The following is a 20,350-nucleotide window of genomic DNA, read 5'->3' as shown; positions in this document are numbered from 1 at the left end:
GAGCTTGATTTCAGTATCCAGATTACACATTTAACCAGGAGAGGCTAGGAAGGAGGATTGGCCTTGAGTTCTGTTTCAGGGTCATCAGACTATCTATTTGATTACATAGTAGTCCGCACTTATCGGTAGTTTTGCTTTCAGCCTTTTCAATTACCCGTGGTCAATCACAGTATGAAAATATGAAATGCACTGGGCGCAGTAGCTCATGCCTATAATCCCAGCACTTTGGGAGTCCGAGACCGGCTGATCACTGGAGGTCAGGAGCTCGACACCAGTCTGACCAACATGTTAAAACCCCATCTCTACTAAAAATACAAAAATTAGCCGGACATGGTGGCACACGCCTATAATCTCAGCTACTTGGGAGGCTGAGGCAGGAGAATCACTTGAACCTGGGAGGCAGAGATTGCAGTGAGCCGAGATCGCACCATTGCACTCCAGCCTGGGTGACCAAAGCAAAACTCCGTCCAAAAAAAAAAAAAAAAAAAAAAAATACGAAATGGAAAATTCCAGAAATAATTCATACATTTCAACTTGCTGCTGTTCTGAGTAGTGTGGTGAAATCTTGCGCCATCCCACTTCATTCTGCCTGGAATGTAAATCATCCCTTAGTCAAGCATACCCACACCTTATATGCTACCTACCCGTTAGTCACTTAATAACCATCTCAATTATGAGATCCACTGTCCCAGTGCTTGTGTTCAAGTAACCTTTATTTTGCTTAATAATGGGTTCAAAGCATAAGAGTAGTGATGTTGGCATATTGTTTTATTTGTTCTATTTTATTATTAGTTATTGTTAATCTCTTACTGTGCCTAATTTATAAATTACACTCTATCATAAGTATGTATTTATAGGACAGAACACATGTATATAGAGTTTGATGCTATCCATGGCAGTATATGTAGAGTTTGATACTATCCACGGTTTTGTGCGTTCACTGGGGGTCTTGGAACATATCCCCCATGGATTAGGGGTACTACTGTGTTAATAATCATTGTAGTTAACACTTACTGAATGCTTTCTATGTGTCAGTACTTTACATGGCCCTCTTTTATCTTTGTAGTTTTATGAGGTACTATTATATATATGAGAAACTGAATCACAGAAAGACGAAGATTCTCACTGAAGGCAACGTGGCTGTGTGGTGGACCTGGGTTTGAAATCCAGAGTCAGGGCTCCTGACTACCATGCTATAATGCATAGGCCTTATGTGGCATTCGACATGAGATTATAGTTTAGGCCCTGACACTTACTTGCTATATGACTTTGCCCCAAACCTCAGCGTCCTCAAATGGTGATGATAAGAAGTGCAGTCCTGTAATCCCAGCACTTTGGGAGGCCGAGACGGGCAGATCACGAGGTCAGGAGATCGAGACCATCCTGGCTAACACGGTGAAACCTCATCTCTACTAAAAAACACAAAAAACTAGCCAGGCGAGGTGGCGGGCGCCTGTAGTCCCAGCTACTCGGGAGGCTGAGGCAGGAGAATGGCGTAAACCCGGGAGGCGGAGCTTGCAGTGAGCTGAGATCCGGCCACTGCACTCCAGCCTGGGCAGCAGAGCCGGACTCCGTCTCAAAAAAAAAAAAAAAAAAAGAAGTGCAGTCAAAAGGTTGTTAAGGATACTTAGATAATGTCTGGGAAGAATTTAACATGGTCCTTGTTGATAGTCAGTACGCAACAAATGTCATCTGTCCTTCTCCCCCCTCCTCCTCACCTTTAACCAAAAACTCAAATAGTATGAGTGCTTTTAACAGTGATGATTTATTAAAAGAAACAACCCCTCTTCCCTGCCTCCCATATCCCCTGTAGTCCCTATCCACAGGCTCGCCATTTTCATCCATCTTCCTAGTCGAGGAACTCCAGACAGTCACATCTTGGAAGATAGGAACTCCAGGAAGGGATGCTTATCTTAGAGAAAGATGATCCTTAAGATAACTCTTCATCTGAGAAAAAGACAAAAAAATTATGCCCCAGACCTACTGGTTTGGGGACTGGGTCCACAGAATACAATCAAGAGGCAACAGTTCCTGACTTGGGAAATCAATCACACCTGCAAAGAGCCATCCAGGCCCTAAGCACCCCAAGGATTGCAGGTGGATTGGCCAAATAATACATTCTGAACACAAAGGGTTTTTATTTAAAGTGTGTGCTGATTCTTTTGTGTTTAGTGCAACTTAGTTTATAATCAAAACTGAATTATGGTAGCTTTTTATTATGCATTTTTCAACTAATGGCTACTGAAAACAAATAAATTATCCTGTGAGGCCCCCGAGACATTTTCACAGAAAAGGGGTTCTCATAAGTCAACATGGTAATGTACGTCACAGGGTTAAAATGAACATACTTTTTTAGGCTGGAGTACAGTGGTGCAATCTCGGCTCACTTCAAGCTTCACCTCCCGGGTTCACACTATTCTCCGGCCTCAGTCTTCTGAGTAGCTGGGACTACAGGTGCCCGCCACCATGCCCGGCTAATTTTTTTTTTTTTTCATATTTTTAGTAGAGGCAGGTTTTCACCGTGTTAGCCAGGATGGTCTCATCTCCTGACCTCGTGATCCTCCCGCCTCAGCCTCCCAAAGTGCTGGGATTACAGGCGTGAGCCGCCGCACCCGGCCAATGAACATACTCTTTAGTCATCAATTTTACATCTTAGAATTTGTCCCAAGGACAAATATGTATACAGTTTAGTACTTGTTACAGTCCTATTCATAATATCAAAATAAGAAATATCTTAAACATGTATTACTAAAGGTTGCTAAGTATCTGAGCATAGATGATGAACTTCTATCAAAGATGATGGGATAGAAGCATTAGTATTGACATTAAAGTTGTTTGGGGCTGGGCACGGTGGCTCAGGCCTGTAATCCCAGCACTTTAGGAGGCCGAGGTGGGCGGATCATGAGGTCAGGAGATCAAGACCACAGTGAAACCCCGTCTCTACTAAAAATACAAAAATATTAGCCGGGCACGGTGGCCGGCGCCTGTAGTCCCAGCTACTCAGGAGGCTGAGGCCGGAGAATGGCGTGAACTCAGGAGGCGGAGCTTGCAGTGAGCCGAGATCATGCCATTGCACTCCAGCCTGGGGTGACAGAGCAAGACTCCATCTCAAAAAAATAAAAGGCACAAGATTATCTCATTTTTATATAAATATTATATATTTGTGTATGTTTAAAATATGCACCAAAGTGTTAAGCAGACGTTTTGAGGTGGGGGATTATGTGTGATTTTTATCATTTTGCTTAAATAAATAGTCTGATTTTGCTCCAGGACATACTGGGTTAGGGAATTATTTTAAAGGTCTGGAAACCACCATCCTGTGATGGATGCATCTTTTTCTTGGGAAGGTTGGAGGAAGAGGGAGACAGGTTTCTGTCCTACTCATTTCTGGAAAGTCCCACTGAGGCTAAGTGCACAACCTTCCTAGACTGAACAACGTTTGGGAAAGCAGAGAGGGCCGGGTGTTTTTACCTGTCCTTACTCTGCAACACACTCATGACCACACCCATTGCTGACACAGTGCTCTCCGGGATTGCAGTCCCAGTCCCCTGTGCAGAGCTCGACGCAGGTACCTATGGAAGAACAGATGTGCTGAAAACCACCGTACTTTTGGGACAGATGCTACAAGAACAGCCCTTGATTAAGAAGTCAGTTCTACATTTTTCTTTTCATTCAATATGCAGTATGATTTATTACTTGCAGAATAATATCATTAACATCTTATACATTCTAGTTAAAGGCAATGCATTGACATGATCTCAAAAAAGTAAGGCCTACTTTAGAGATGGGGATAATTGTGTTTGTGGAGGGGAAGTGCAAAGAAGCCCACTTAAATGTCTTCACTTTCCCCACTCTGCAGGGAATAGAGTGGAGAAGAGACTCACACTTACCACATGCCATCGGGAGTCCCTTGCAGTCACCCCATGCAGTGAGTCTTACTAGGCCCACTTTACAGGTGTGGCAGTTGGGGCTCAAAGAGGTGACTTGCTAGCCAGTGGGTACAGAAGTGAGATTCAACTGAGATTTGCCTGGCTCCTCGGTCTGAGCACCTTCTGCTATCCCACATGGTGAAGCTCATCCTGACATAAGTGCATATCTCCAAATTTCAAGGAGTCATTCCGGACCTGATTGGAGGCTCCCAAGTTCCCAGAACATCAAGCTCTTTGAGGACCAATGAAGTAGGTTCAAAGAGTTGGTTAGGATCGCACAGGCTTCTAGGAAAACATACTCAGAACTCTGGATGAATATGTACTGTACTTTGGCTACTCAGCTGTTAGCAGGAATTTCTTTACCTGATTATGTCTCTGGATCTTTCTGGGACTTTTCTCATCTGTAAAAAGGGCCCCTGGATTCAGCAGGGGTAATGAGTTTTATTCTCCATTGTCAGTTTCAGTCAATGGAGGTAGCTGTCTGATGCTGTTTTGAGAAGGGTCGGACACCTTGTCCAGGTTCAAAGAGAATGAGTGCTAGGACTGATTAGCAGTATCTGAGGGGTGTAAGAAGGGGACCTGGTGGAATATCTTCAATGTAGTTGTAGACCTCAGAGAAAATCAATACCATCCCCCCATGCTTCCCGTAACTTTTGTTGATTTGTGGTGAGCAATCTGAAGATCCCTCTTCACCACTCACAGCAGTTTGACTTATTAAATCAATAATATCTACTTATTAAGTATATATCTGTTGATTTCTTACTATGTATAAAACAGAGGAAATTATTCAGCAAATACAAAGATGTAAGACAAACAGCTTAGAGTCTAACAATATGGATAAGACATATTCAAAGTACTAAAAACAAAGCAATATGTAACAAGTGTCCTAAGAGTGGTATATTTGAAGAATTAAAGAGTCTCAGCGGGGCGTGGTTGCTCATGCCTGTAATCCCAGCACTTTGGGAGGCTGAAGTGGGAGGATCGCTTGAGCACAGAAGTTTGAGACCCAGTCTCTACAGTTTTTGATTTTTTTTTAATTAGCCGGGCTTAGTGGCACATGCCTGTGGTCCTAGCTACTTGGGGGACTGAGATAGGAGGATTGCTTGAGCCTAGGAGATTTAGGCTGCAGTAAGCCATGACTGTGCCACTGCACTCTGGTCTGGGCAACAAAGCAAGATCCTGCCAAAAAAAAAAAAAAGTCTCAGAGAATATGACATTACTTCCAATTAGATTAATCAGAAAAGGTGAGTTTTGAAGTGCAGGAATCTTTTTAAGTCAGAACTGAGGGGCATGGGTGGAGTGTTGTGAGAAGAAAAAAGAATTACTAACAACAATTCACAAGGGGAAATGCAGGGCCGGGATTAGGGTGAGGCAAGTGAGGTGCCTAGGGCATGCGATTCCAGGAGGCCCTTGCACAATGCTGGCGGTGAGCACGCGTTTAATGTTTGCACCCTGGATACCTCATCCACTTCACTCCTCACCCTGAAATACAAGGAACACAGGAGGAGTGGCAAAGGGAGGGCTGGGTAAGTGTTAGGGAACAGCTGGAAATGAAGCAGGAAAAGTAAGTAGGGGATAAAGTTACGGGGCGTGGGGGGTGCAGATCTTGAGGGCCTTAGGAGTTTGGATTTCATTTGATAGATCAAGACAGGGATGTGATTGATGTTTAATTAGGAAGATTATTCTGGTGTGAGAGCCTAGAATGGAACAGAATGCAACAAGCAAGTAAACTGCAGCAGAAAGACAGGGGCAGGGAGAGCTGTTAGGAAGCTCCTGGCATGGCCCAGACATGAGGTCATCGGGGCTGGAAATACTGCGTGACAATGGGAGATGGCAGGGGAACAAAAGAACATATGCAAGAGACACTTTCAGAGAATGGACAGTATTTGGCAACCAGTTTAATGTTGAGGGAAGGAGAGCGAAGAAGAAAAGAAAGTAATAACTGAATCCAATAATCTTTAGAGAGAAGAATAAAATACCATGAAGGATAATGCAGGAGAAAAAAAAGTTTGAGAACTGAGGAGGTGGCAAGCAGTGTCAGACACAAGTCAGAGGTTAAAGACTTGGCTACTGAGGAGTCATGAGATTTGTCCACAGAATCTGGAAGAGAAGTTTCAGGAGAGTGATGGGGCAGGGCTGGAGGCTGTAGGCCATCTTCGAGGGGTCAAGGAATGACTTATTGGCAAGTAAGGACAGAGAACTAAGATTACTCCTTTGAGAATGTTGGTAAAAGGAAAAGAAGAGATTGAGATGATTAATGTTTAACATGACTAAGAAAATATTTTCTCTAGGTGATCCAATTTATTTGTAGCAAGAGAGGAAGAAGCTTATGGAGAGGGAGATGGCAGGAGTCAGAGGGTGGCTGATGAGGGGGTAAGAGGGGAGGTACAGAGAGTCCAAATGGAGCGGTGACCCAGGGAAAGGAGTGGGGGAAAGTGGAGGTAGGAGAAAAGAGATTCTGCTCCGGGGAGCTGGGTAGCACTGGAGGGTCCCTGCAGTGGCCCTTTAAGACCTTTTCTTCTCTCCTTTCTTCCCCTCTCCTCCCCAGCACACACTGGTCCCTGATGTCCTACTTTCTGGCCCCCTCATTCAAGGAAAAATGAACTGGGCTACTTTTTGCCTGGACTTACCCAAAAGTCGCAACGGCCTCACTGCAGCCTGAAGCCCTTGTACCTCTAGGCTGAAGATGATGAGGATCACAAGGAGGAGGAAGGCTGCCAACCTCATGTTGCTGTTAGAAGGCTTTAGAAATCACAGCAGGGCTGAGAGCAGCTGAAATTTATACCTTCCACCTGCTGAGCTGGAATGCAAGGCCAGGGGTGGGACTAGGAACTGCAGACACCTAAGCCCTGCCCAGAAACTGACATTTCCGGAGAACAGCCACCTACCTTGTGTACCCTGGGTCCTTCCACGTTACCTAAGCAAGGCTCTGAGCCAAGGGAACACCCTCCTCTGACAGACAGATAGGACTACTACACCAGGCCGGGTGCAGTGGCTCACATCTGTAATCCCAGCACTTTGGGAGGCCAGGGCAGGAGGTTCACTTGAACCCAGGAGTTCAAGACCAGCCTGGGTTACAAGAGCAAGACCCTGTCTCTACAAAATTTAAAAAAAAAAAAAAAATTAAATAATGTAAAAGACTCCTAAATTTAAAAAGCTGTGAGTGACTGAGAAAAGGGCTGGTGTAAGTATTGAACATAAGTATTGAATGTCTGCTATGGGCCAGGCATGGGCTCGGCATGAGAGAATCCCAAAGAGAAATTACAGTCTGGGAGCTAGGTGCCAGGTAGCAAGGGTGCAGTCTGCTCTTTCCCTTCTTCCCCCGACCCACCCACCCCCAACTTCCAGGCCTAGCACCTCTGGAAATGAGGGTAGGGAAAAGCAGTACAGAACAGGCAGGGATGTTCCTTATTACCTGCTGGTGGTACAGAGGTGACCTCAGTCTCCCACTGCCTTGGTCTGATTCTCTCTGCTTCTGGGCACCTAGGCAGTGATGGTCTTTGCCTATAGGAGCTATGTAATTTTCTTGAGATAAAGCTCTGCTTCCTTTCATCCAGCTTCATTTCTGAGAACCCAAACTCAAGTTATGCATATTAAACTCTTCTAGGATATCTCTCATCCTGCAGTTCTGGGGTGGGAGTGGGGGTGGGACCATAGTAACCAACCTGCTGGGGAGTGAGGTTTCATTTCCCCCTCCTTGTAGCACTCCTAATCTAGACGAATGATTTTCTTAAACACACACTACCCTTTTTTTTTTTTTTTTAGGGGGGAGTGGGGGTGGTGTCAGGTAGGGAGAAGTATGCCCTCTTCCCTCTCCAATGGCAAGGAAGCTGGAGACATGTATAACCTTTGGCCATGTGTCCTGTGTCCCAAAAGATATATAATGTGAGACAAGGAGGATACCTGGGCTGGTAGAGGGTAGTGGGATAAGTTTGCAACCTTGTGATAGTCCCCCTGGGCCACTTTCTAAAGTGAAGTCAACTTTAGACTTCACTTGTAAGTCTAAAGTAGTTGCTGTTTCACTTCTGGTTCCTAATTCTGGGTCTACAGGGAGACACCCCCTCTGTTCTACTTCATGTATCACAGTTCCTGAAATGCTATTAGTTAGAGGTCCTTTGGGCAAACAGCTGACCTTTTCTGCAAATCCTTCTTATCTAGCAAGACCCAGCCTAAATGTCACCTCCAAAACTTGCCTCAACCTCCACCCCAGGAGAGTAACATTCTCTTAGTACTTATCTTGTCATAGGGCTTATCAGACTCTATTGTAATTAATTATTGTGATGATTTGACATTTCTCTCCTGTATCTTGATGGCTAGCATGGGGTCTTACTGATCTTTCGTCCTCAGCGCTCAATCATGGGCACTTATTGTCCTCAATAATGTGTGTTTTGGGAGGATGAGGAGAATTCAGAGAGCCGTTGTAATTAGGAAGACACCTCACATGGCTTTCCATACAGATAGGCATTATTATTGCCATGTTACAGTTGAGGAGACTAAGCCACGGAGAGTTTTAGTAGCCCCAAATAATAGTTAAATGCAGAACCACAATCAAACTCCAAAGAGAGTGGTCTAAACTAGTCCACATGACTGTCAGGCTACATCCACATTCTGAGAAAATAATTTGGACTCATCTCTGGGTACAGATAAATGAGCTTTTGAGGTCAGAGAATTCTGCTGTATCGAGTGTGGCACTCATCGTCACGATTTCATTAGCGTAGAACAACTGCTTTGAGCAAAGCAACTCACTCTAGAGGCTTCTGAGTGTTCAAATTAAAAATAGGTGCCATCCACCCAAAACTGTTACTTTGGATTTCAGTGAGTTGAGGAACAGCATGTGGCCCTTATTGCTGGCTGTTGACTAAAGCCGTTTCGAGCTTGTGAAAAGAAGCCTGATCCAAGTATAGCACAGTGGCTGAGAGTGAGGACCCCGGAGTGTGACAGGTCTGGTTTGCATCTGGCTCCACTACTTGCTAGCTGTGTGACCTTGGGAAAATTAACTTCCCTTTCTGAGCCTCACTTCTCTTTTCTGTAAAGTGGGGATTATAATTCCTACTTCAATGTTGGACAGACCAAATTACCATGTATGTACACATACATACCCCTGGCACAGAGCCCTCAACACTGGCAGCTACTATGTTTGTGGATTTCTGTGAAAGGGGATGCGTGTCTTTCTATTCCCTAGAGCGGGGCACCTACAGACAGCTCATGCAAACTGTATCATTTCATTAAGGAAATATTTCAAGATAAAGAAAACTCAGAACCTGTCCCTATTTTATTCTGCTGGATATTGTAAACTGAACCATGAAGAGACTCCAAGGCCGAAGCTAGTATTACTGTCACTTCCATAGCTCTATGTGGGCTCATGATTCCCATATGGAGATCAGGAAGCTTCGTATGTGACCAATTCTGCCTCAAGAGTCATTAGCCAGGGGAGGGTCAATAAAATCACTATCTTAAATAATTTCCTCACAAGGTGACAAAGAGCATCACAATTGTCTACAGGGGACAGTCGCCACCCAAAGGGCTCCTGCTCCCAGTGAGAGCCTTTACAACATGAGAGGGTCATTATCAGCAATGGCTTGTGAGTACTCAGCTCTTCCAAATATCAGCTCCGCTGCTCCTTATGCTCTGAAACTAGAGCATGAAACCAAGGCCTGGGTTGCTGGGAGGGGCCTGCAGGAGACAGCTGGACCCCACAATAAGCATGCGTCCTTCCACCTACACCTCTTCAGCTTGTACCAGACCTAGAGAGTGTAGCAGGTCAGCCTAAGAATCTGAGTTCAGGACCAGATCACCTGGACTCAGATCCTGACTCCAACTTAGTAGCTGCGTGACCGAGGACACGTTATTTAACCCCAACATCATGTTGCTGGGGGAAGTTTCCTCTGATGACAACACAGATGGGCAGAGATGGGCTGAGATTTACGTCTTCCCTCCCAGCATGTGCGTCCTGGCTCATGACACAGGTATTTGGAAGCTTAAGCCCCAACAGGAAGCTGACCTTTCTGGATTCTATAGACCTGTGTTTAGCATTAAGTATTTTCAAACAAGCTTTCTAAGCCAAGGGAAACAGCTTCTTCCGCCTAATAATTAAGACTTCTAAAGAATGGTAGCCACTTTGAATGACAGAGAAACGGGGCAGGGAGAAAGGAACTGGCATATACTGGGCCAATTCCTTCTATGTGCTAGATTTTACCCCCCAACTTTTAAAGATCAAAAACATTGTCAGAGGTTGTCTTCATTTCACACCGGAAGAGACAGTAGCTTGCCCAGGTTTACACAACTTAATTCCCCAAGTTTTTCTGATTTCAAATCCCAGCCTCTCTCCTTCACATGACACTGTTTATGACTCTTCTTTACACACTCCCATTTACCAGATTTTAGATCCAAATATTAATATTACAGGGCTCAAGTCTTGGCCTAGGAACAAGGACTGGCATCCTCTTTTCTTCTTCCCCCAGTCCTCACAGAACTATCTAGAATTCCTCATTCAATCACACTATCTGAAATGTTAACAAGTAGAGACTTCCTAGGGTAAAAAGCCTCTTGGCATGTTCAGATGTAGGGAAAATCCCATTTGATTATAATAACATTTTCTTCTTCTTTCCAACTTGAAGAAAACTTAAGTCTTCTTGTATTACAGGTTCTCAGAAATGTTGATCCATCTTTTGTATCTAAGTTTTGTGTTTTTTTTCTCCTATTGCAAAAGCTGCTCCAAATTCAGCCTTGCTGCTCCGTAGGCTCTGAATGTTCAGAAGAACATTCACGTTACGAGGATGACTCCATGGAGTGCTTGATCACTAAGTTTGGTAACTAGCTGGTCAATCTTTTTCACTTTAGCCACGGTTGGAGAGGAAAGCCTCTATATGAGTGGCAGAGGCTGGCTGGCTGTTTAGCAGACTCATTTTTTCTTTCTGAGGACACAGTAGCTTACATTTCCTAGCTTTCTTTGCCATTGGTTTGCTACGGCCAAGCAATTGAGTTCTAGCTAATGGAATATAAGCAGAAGTGATGTACCCCACTTCCAGGGTGAGACGCCTAACTCCCCTGCTCCCCATGCACAGCCTTCCACTCTCTCCTTCCTATTGCTGGCATGAAGCACATAAGCAAGCTGTCTTGGAAGCCACGTGTTGAAGCTAGTGAAGACCAGAAGATGGAAGGAGCCTGGTCCCGGAATCACCACTTGGAGGAGGAAAGCTGCTTGCTGTTCAAGTACACCAGTTTTGGATTTCACACGGGAAGGGATAACCAGTAAGGGATAACAAGTTAAACCAGTAAGATTTGGGTTTCTGACCCACTATCTGACCAGCAGATCAGCTGACCCCCTTCTGATCCCGTAGCTGACTGACAGATTCATGAGAACTATTGGGGGAACCTGCCCCCAGTATTTCAATGTAGGTTCTTTCTATTTTCCATAAGTGTCGGCCAGCTGAGAAATAAAGAGTACAAAGAGAGGAATGTTACTGCTGGGCTGCCAGGGGTGACATCACATATCGGTAGGACCATGATGCCCACCTGACCCTCAAAACCAGCAAGTTTTTATTAAGGATTTCAAAAGGGGAGGGGGTGTATAAACAGGGAGTAGGCACAAAGATCACATGCTTTAAAGGGCAAAAAGCAGAACAAGGATCACATGCTTCTGAGGAAACAGGACAAGGGCAAAAGAACCCCTGACAGGGGTTTATGTTCAGCGGTGCACGTAATGTCTTGATGAACATCTTAAGAGAAAACAGGGTTTGAGAGCCGAGAACTGGTCTGATCACAAATTTACCAGGGCCGGGTTTTTCCCCACCTTAGTAAGCCTGAGGGTACTGCAGGAGACCAGGGCGTATTTCAGTCCTTATCTCAACTGCATAGGACAGAGAGTCCCAGGGTGGCTGTTTATAGACCTCCCCCCAGGAATGCATTCCTTTCCCAAAGTATTAATATTAATATTCCTTGCTAGGAAAAGAATTTAGCGATATCCTTCCTATTTGCACGTCCGTTTATAGGCTCCCTGCAAGAAGAAAAATATGGCTCTTTTTGCCCGACCCCGCAGGCAGTAAGACCTTATGGTTGTCTTCCCTCATTCCCTAAAAATCGCTGTTATTCTGTTCTTTTTCAAGGTGCACTGATTTCATATTGTTCAAACACACATGTTTCACAATCCATTTGTACAGTTAACACAGTTATCACAGTGGTCCTGCGGTGACGTACATCCTTACAAAGATACCAGGATTAAGAGATTAAAGTATGACAGGCATAAGAAATTATAAAAGTATTATTTGGGAACTGATAAATGTCCATGAAATCTTCAAATTTATGTTCCTCTGCTGTGGCTCCAGCCAGTCCCTCTGCTTGGGGTCCTGACTTCCTGCAACACTCTCCCTTTCTTTTTATATAAATGTGCCATGGCGATGAAGGCTTGTTCATTCTCTCGGTTTTGACACAGGATTCTTTGACTGGTCCGGCACACTAAAGACAAGCTGATTAAACAGAGAAACATAATTCCAAAATTTACTACAGTGGAGCCCTCAGTAGACTTAATCCAAGTCGTGGGGTTTAACCCATATTTTCTGCCACCTGATCTAATGCCTCAGCTCCAGGCACAATGAATAAATGAGCTTAAGAGGCTTCAAAAATTTGTTTCTTTAATTTAGTTATGTCCAATGATAAATTATCTTCCCTACCCAGAAGGTGTCCTTTGACCATTTCCCATGAATGATCAGTCTCGTTATAGGAATACAGGGTGATACAGAAATCAGAGGTATTCCAGTCACTCTGCATTTGCATGTGATGTTCGAGACTTATTAGCCGATCCCCAAGCCAAATAACAGACTGTCTTAAATCATTAATTTGATTAGCTAATTTTTGATCAATGCCTTGTTGAGAATTCCACATTTGGGTGGAATTGGTTGGCCAATCATTAACAAAATGAGCCGTTTGAATAGATTGGTGTAATGCCACTCTGGGAGTGGTGGCCAGTGCAGTGACTGTAATTAGGCCCATGATCACAGCAATTAAAGTGAAAACAAATCTCTTAGATCTTTTGAGAATTTGTTGTAATACTTCATTAATTAAATGTACTGAGGGGGAAGATTCCCAAGGTCTGAGTAAAGTTGCTGGTATCTAGATTCCTTCTTGAGCTCAAACCAACGTTACACTTTTCCTGGAGTCAAAACGAGAGTTAACACAAGTGTATAAGTGACAATTAATGCATTGGACAGTTTGATTGTTTGTCCAAATTTTGATACTTCCCACTAACAGCAGGCTTAACACAGCTCTGCATAGGAATAGTCAGGTTGGAGGTAAACAAAGCAGGATGTTTGAATCCATGTTGATACTGAGGGAGAGAAGTGGTGGTGGTCACACCAGATTATCTCCACCATAAAGAAGCAATCTGAGGTGACCAGGGATGCTGAAGAGGTAGAGGGGCATACCTGGGTTGAGAAGAATTATCATAATGCCAATTGGAGTCCCATAAAGGGGAATCAAAAAGAGGAAAAGGGTTCAAAGGGGATTTATCATGGGGTTCAGAATCACGGATGCCAGGGGCGGTAGCAGGGACAACAGACAGAAAAGCTTCCCCTTGCCTTACTCGCAGTCCGGACATGGCAGTCGCCAATTTCCAAAGTTCTGGGTGTTCTGGACTCAGAACGGGGAGTATCATATGAGGCCTCGGGCGGGGCGGGGGAGGTAATATCCTTATCTTCCCATTTTAAGGGAAAGAACGAGCTGAACCTACTATACAAAGTAGGATGATGATCCTTGTCCTCCCAATAAGAAATAAAATAAGCAGCCCCCAGGCATTCCCTTCTGCAAGAGGAGCAATTGTTTCTTAAATAGCCCTTTGGTGCCCAGTCTACTACTAAACCATATGAATTGTTTTTTAATACTACTGCATGTGAGTTAACACAATCTTCCCAAATTAAAGTTTTAGATGGGCCCTCAAAATTTTTAGGACATGGTTTTTCTACAGGTTTATATTGAAAGTATGGGGTATCTCCTATTACTCCCCTTTTCATTTGTCCTAAAGGAGAAAGGGAGAGGCCAGAGACCAAATGTCCCCATTATCCTGTAGCTAATCTCTCCAGAAGATAAGCAGCCCAGACTTGAGTTTCTAGATGGATACAACCAGGTGCATGTCCCAGGCACAGAGGAGGGTATTTATAACCCATAGTAACATTAAATGCAGGGCCTTCTCCTCCTGGTTGAGTGGGGCAACGGTCATCTATAGCTCCAGGCAACAACACACTATCATTAGTATAGATTTCTGCAGAGCAGCCATCCAGGTAAGAGGTTGAATAAGTGGAGGAAAAGGCACAGAAGCCTAATAATAATTTTGTGTAGCAGGTAAATCCGTTTGAGGGGAAACTAGTGAGACAGAAAGTATAAGGAGGAGAATGATTAAATAAAACCTATTGTAAGTGAGATCCAGTGCTGAAAGAGGAAGAGAAGAAGAGAGGGATGTTATTTTCAGGCTAACAGAAATGGTGAGATTTTTAGGTTCATAAGAAGAAAAAGGGAATTAGGAGAAGTGGGATTAGTTAGAGGGGTATCCATGCCATTAGGGAGGATTGAACCAGACGCATTTTGATTTGGCCTGCCAGTTTCTGAGGAGTCAGCACAGATCTCACCAGGTATGAAGGCAGTCTCTGACGCCAATGTCTTTTCCTGGTAGTTTTCATTTTCAGTATTCACATGAAGTTTAAGTCTTCTAGTGGGCACCCAGACAGGGACTTGATGATCTGGTGAAACGCAAACCTACCCTCTTCCCCACATTAAAATTGTTCCAGGTTCCCAGGTATTGGTCTGGGAGTTTTTCCCATAACACTGGCTTGCCTTCTTTTAGGGAGAATTTTTCACCTGTATAATGGTGTTCAGCTGCAGTCAGAGTATTGTCTTTAGGAAACTTTAGAAAGTTTAAAGTAAACAAAGCTAAATGTAATTGGGAGTGGGGAGTGGTTGAATTATGCTTTTAAACCAGCCTTGCCTTCTTTTACAGTAACTTGAAGAGGTTTAGTTATTCCTTCATGTTTTGGACCAAGACCGAGTCTGGGAGCAAACCTCATGTTTTCCATTATATATTGACTGGGAGCACTATAAGAGTTATGTGGAATATTAATTTCAGCCCCCCCATTGTGCCAGCAAATCTCTACCCCAAAGATTAATGGGGATTGGCATGATACAAGGCTGAATTGTACCCTTTTGACTATCAGGGCCAGTACAAGGCAAGATAAATGTGCTCTGGTGAACTTCATCAGCTTTTCCAACACCTACTAGTCCCATGTTAGCAGGACGTTTAAGCCAGGAGGAAGGCCATAAATCAGAGGAAATAATAGAAGAAATAGCCCCAGTATCTGTTAGGCCCTCAAACTTTTTTCCTTGAATGTGTATAGTGCAGGTGGGCCATTGTTTAGAAATTACGTTAATCCAGTAAGCAGCTTTTTCACCACCGGAGCCCATCCCAGGGCTCTATGTCTTATCTCCTTTGTTTAAAACAATATTAGGTAGTAAAAGTAATTGAGCAATTGACTCACCGGCTGGAATGGAAACAGGAACCTTGGCAGACACCATAAGTTTAATCTCATCAGAGGAATCAAAATTAATGAGACCAGTATGAACAGTGATTCCTTTAGCAGAGGTGGATGCCCTACCTAACACCAGGCCCACCGAACCTTGAGGTAAAGGGCCAGTGACCCCCGTGGGGACAATTAAAGGCAAAGAATTAGGTAGTAAACTTAGAGGAATGGTACTACAGAGATCGACCGCCCTGCCCCCTACTGTGGAGGTAGACAAGCATTGTACTGAGACAGAAGAAGAGGCTGGGGCCTATCTGGGTTGGCTGTAGGTAAATTTGTTTGTGCTGGGGGCTGTGTTGGGATGGCTTGAAGTGGAAATGCAACATTGGTCTGAGTCTGAGGTGTCCCATTTGATATTGCGGCCTGAGACTGGCCCCGCTTCCCATTTCCCTGGTTCTGTGGCAAGGGATTTCCATCTATATCAGACTTAGAGTGGCAAGTACTTGCCCAGTGTTTACCTTTACGACAATGAGGGCAAACAGTAGCAGGAGGATTTGGCCATGTTTGTTGAGCTGGCTTGGCCGCTTTTAAGTTTTTAACAGTGCAATTTTTTTGTGGTAACTGCAGGAGGTCACAGGATTGGTATGTCACTAGGATGGCATGTGCCAAGGCCCAATCACTCCAAACAGTGATAGTAACATCATTTCCTGTCAGGACCAGTTCCCGCAATTTTGCAACAACATGACCCATGGTTCCATATCTAATGTTCCCTTTTCAGGAAACCAAGGACAGTGCTCTTCCACCACCCTGAATAGGGTGACGATATTTTCCAAGGGCACCCGAACTCCACCCTGTTTTAACAGGAGTTTAATATAGCAGAGATAAGCATAATGTTTACACTCCGCGTGACCCATAGTTACCCCAGACAATACACAGACAACTCACCAATCGTCAGGGAGCCAAACAAGTGTTTCTGTGGACTGGACGGATGAACGTTTCTCTGCACCTTCCAAAGGGAATCGGGTTCCCACATGCACTTAGGAAATAGAAAACCACGTTGGCACGCCAGATATCAGCAGAACCTGCCCCCAATAGTTCAATGTAGGTTCTTTCTATTTTCCATAAGTGTCAGCCAGCTGAGAAATAAAGAGAAAGTGTACAAAGAGAGGAATTTTACAGCTGGGTGGCCAGGGGTGACATCACATATTGGTAGGACCGTGATGCCCCCCAAGCCTCAAAACCAGCAAGTTTTTATTAAGGATTTCAAAAGGGGAGGGGGTGTACGAACAGGGAGTAGGTACAAAGATCACATGCTTAAAAGGGCAAAAAGCAGAACAAAGATCACATGCTTCTGAGGAAACAGGACAGGGGCAAAAGTGGAACTCCTGATAAGGGTCTATGTTCAGCAGTGCATGTACTGTCTTGATAAACAACAGAAAACAGGGCTCGAGAGCAGAGAACCGGTCTGACCACAAATTTACCAGGGCTGGGTTTTTTCCCACCCTGAGGGTACTGCAGGAGACCAGGGCGTATTTCAGTCCTTATCTCAACTGCATAGGACAGACAGTCCCAGAGCGGCTGTTTATAGACCTCCCCCCAGGAATGCATTCCTTTCTCAGAGTATTAATATTAATATTCCTTGCTAGAAAAAGAATTTAGCATATCTTTCCTACTTGCACGTCTGCTTATAGGCTCTCTGCAAGAAGAAAAATATGGCTCTTTTTGCCTGATCCCGCAGGCAGTAAGACCTTATGGTTGTCTTCACTTGTTCCCTAAAAATTGCTGTTATTCTGTTCTTTTTCAAGGTGCACTGATTTCATATTGTTCAAACACACATGTTTCACAATCAATTTGTACAGTTAACACAATTATCACAGTGGTCCTGAGGTGACATACATCCTCAGCTTACGAAGATACCAGGATTAAGAGATTAAAGTATGACAGGCATAAGAAATTATAAAAGTATTATTTGGGAACTGATAAATGTCCATGAAATCTTCAAATTTATGTTCCTCTGCCGCAGCTCCAGCCGGTCCCTCTGTTCGGGGTCCCTGATTTCCCACAACAGAGAATGATCGTTATTTCAAGCTACTGAGCTTTGGGATGATTTACTTTTGTTGCAGCAGCTAATTAAGACAGTGCAGATTCTCATTAGTTAGAATGGCTGACTTTGACAAGGCAGCCTAACCTCTTTCTTCTACCAACACCATCACTACCACCATTGCTGCCACCCCCCTCTATACTCCTAAAGAGAGTGGCTACTTTTGGGGATTCTTAATTTCTTGAAGTCACCATGTGGAGGCCAAAGCAACTCCATGTTAGATGCTAATCTGCCATGTTGCCTTCAGATTAACCTCTGCTCTGGGAAGACCATTAAGATTTCCAGTTTGTCTATTATTCTGTGTGTAAGAGCACATACTTACTGTAAATTCTGCTCTTAGGTCAAAACAACTTTGATGTTATCATACTTTGTCCTACACATCACTTCTGAATCATGTATACCCTTTCCCTGTGGTATATCAGCCCTGGGTCTGTGGGTTAATGGTGCAGGGATCCACCATCTCATCTCTCCACCACCAGAGACACAGACATGGCTTCTGTTTGTAAAGTCCCTATTAAACATTACCTTTTAAGAGATAGGATTTGTCAGCCTCTTTCTTCAGTCTTTCAGCTTCCTTGTACTTTGGGGGTAGGCTTACGTAAATTTGCCCACCATGGAACAACTATAAAGTTTTTCTGAGAAAATGGCATTGTTATAGTTGTGGAGTACTATAATCATATTACATTTAGGAAGTGCCAGCCCTTGCTGTGTTTCAGATGTAATTTCATTCCTTCCTATAGGCTTCTGGGGCTGGAAGACTTTGGGGTTACATCATTGTGCATTTTGTTGGCATAGGAGAAGGTAATATTTGTGAGTCTTGGGGTTTCAGCATGAAACTGAGAAAGGGAGAAGAGGGGAAAAATGGTGGATTGGACACATTTTTTTTTTTTTTTTTGGAGTTGTACCAGCCTGAAATAAGTAAAGATCTCTGGGCCACCAGTGAGTGTCCATTGCAAAGATCCAAGCTTACCAGTCAGAAAGCAGCCACTTCCCAGGGAGCATCATGTACTTCACCCAGGGACACCACAAGCCACGCCACAGGTGAGGGGAGGCGCACTCCACAAAACCAGCATAGAGTGCCCCTCCTCATTTCAAGTTTTGAACCCAAGACCCATAGCCTTTATTTTAGGGACTGTTTAATCGGCTTGGCAGAGAAAGACTACGTAATTGACTCAGGTCATTTGAGCTCTTAACATTAACCAAGATCCTGTAACATAGGCAGATTTAGCCCTTTTGTTTCTATTTCTATATTTAATATAAATTTATATTAAATTTTTGCAAAAATTTAGCTTTTGGCTAAAGTCAGCTTTTGGCCACATCTGTTGATCAGCAGGGAAACAGAAGGAGAAGAGGGATTTTCACACTTAGCAAGCAACTCATGTGTGCCAGTTGCACAAAAGCAGGGTTATAGTGAGCTGTCCAATTCCCATTAGAGAAACAAGGGAGCTGGAACTCAAAGAATATAAGTGACTTGCTCACAGTCAAGGCTTGTGAGTTGCAGTGCTGGGATTGGAGTCAGGCTAACTTGGCTCTAAGGTCCATGTTGAATAGAAATCTTCTCTAGGATTCCCTAGCAGGCACACATACCCATGCCGTTTCAGGTCCATTCTCAGGTTGCTTCTGCTGGGGCCTTATGAGCCTGAGGGCAGAAACTCATAATCATTTGAGGACCCACGAGGTGGTGCAGTCCAGCATGAACATTTCAAACTCCAGCATGACATTTCAAACCATATAGGGTAGCCCCCTACCCTACATGGTTCCTAGCTGGGGCCCCTGTCACCAGGGAAATGGTGCTGGTTTTCACCCAGAAATAAAGAGGAAGTGTCTCTGCTGAATAAGAACAGGTATGCATGACTATCCCGACTCCCTGCTCCCTGAATGAAGCAGGGCCTCCTGGCATCACTGGATGTTTGCGACACTATCTCAGGTTGCATTGGCAGCAGCCAACACCAGGGTTTTCCAGAGGCTGAAGTCCAACACATGGTTAATGTCATTGCCTTTTCCTTCCTTCCTTGGGATCAGAGGAATAAATGTCTCTTACATAGAACTGTTCCACACAGACTTAGAGTGACAGAGGAGTAACTTAACCTATCAAAGGCTATTTTGAGCAAAAGCCACCTTGTGTCACTGAAGCTGTAGAACTGAGCCACAGGAGGAAACTGTTAAAGTCGCAGGGTCATGGACTAGGTACCTATGTTATCCTGACAGCGCAGAAGCACAGCCTGGGTCTCTTCTTTGGCTGGGCCAAGGGTGTGCTGGTGAGGCCTGAGAGAAAAAAGAGTGGCCCTTTTGACCAGTGCCCTTTCGGTTCACAAGGAACGTCTCCTCTTGTTTACGTGACTTGGCTGAGCTTGCTACTTCTGCTTTGAGAGTCAAATATCAGGATCAAGACTTTCATTATCCCCAGTTTACAGATAATGAAGCCATATTGGGCAGGAAAGAAAGTCACCCCAGGAGAGCAAGTTGGACCTGGGCACTGGCTGAGGACACGGGAATGATCATTTGGGATGTAGCTTGTTAAGGGGCTTCCCAAGTGTTCTTGTGATCCAGGTGTTGAGAGGATAGAGCAGAAAGGTTGCCAGGGAGACGAGGGTAGGGTGCACTGCAAGACTGGGAGAAATTAAAGAGAACACACAACAAAGCCTTGTGATACTGGGAGGCAGATGGACCACCCTGTTTTGTGCTATGAGAGAAGACAGCAAGAAAACAAATCTGTGTTAAATCTTAAGAGCCTGCAGAAGAAGCAAATGCCCTTCATTTTGTTCATCTGCAGTGAGACTGGCATCCCTGTAGCTTTGAGAAACCAAGCTAGTGTGGAT

At 44.3% G+C, this 20,350-nt stretch overlaps 1 long non-coding RNA gene across 6 annotated transcripts; it reads right to left on the bottom strand.

The window, feature by feature from the left end:
- Positions 1 to 1,746: 1,746 nt before the first annotated feature.
- LOC101018956 lies at positions 1,747 to 20,054 on the bottom strand. Of its 6 annotated transcripts, none has more exons than XR_004179399.1 (5): positions 19,723 to 20,037; positions 16,376 to 16,566; positions 6,560 to 6,729; positions 3,472 to 3,572; positions 1,747 to 1,947 (listed from the first exon to the last, which is right to left on the bottom strand). It is a non-coding gene; the product is annotated as an uncharacterized LOC101018956 (long non-coding RNA). The 6 variants fall into 6 exon arrangements; XR_004179400.1 differs by having other exon boundaries at positions 16,376 to 16,466; positions 19,723 to 19,737; XR_004179401.1 differs by lacking the exon at positions 6,560 to 6,729 and having other exon boundaries at positions 19,723 to 20,054.
- Positions 20,055 to 20,350: the final 296 nt, after the last annotated feature.

The sequence above is a fragment of the Papio anubis genome, chromosome 17 (genome assembly GCF_008728515.1).
Source record: "Papio anubis isolate 15944 chromosome 17, Panubis1.0, whole genome shotgun sequence".
In the NCBI taxonomy this organism is placed as follows: Eukaryota; Metazoa; Chordata; class Mammalia; order Primates; family Cercopithecidae; genus Papio; species Papio anubis.
Note: the sequence above shows the minus strand (reverse complement) of the source record. Positions and strands in the feature narration are given on the sequence as shown.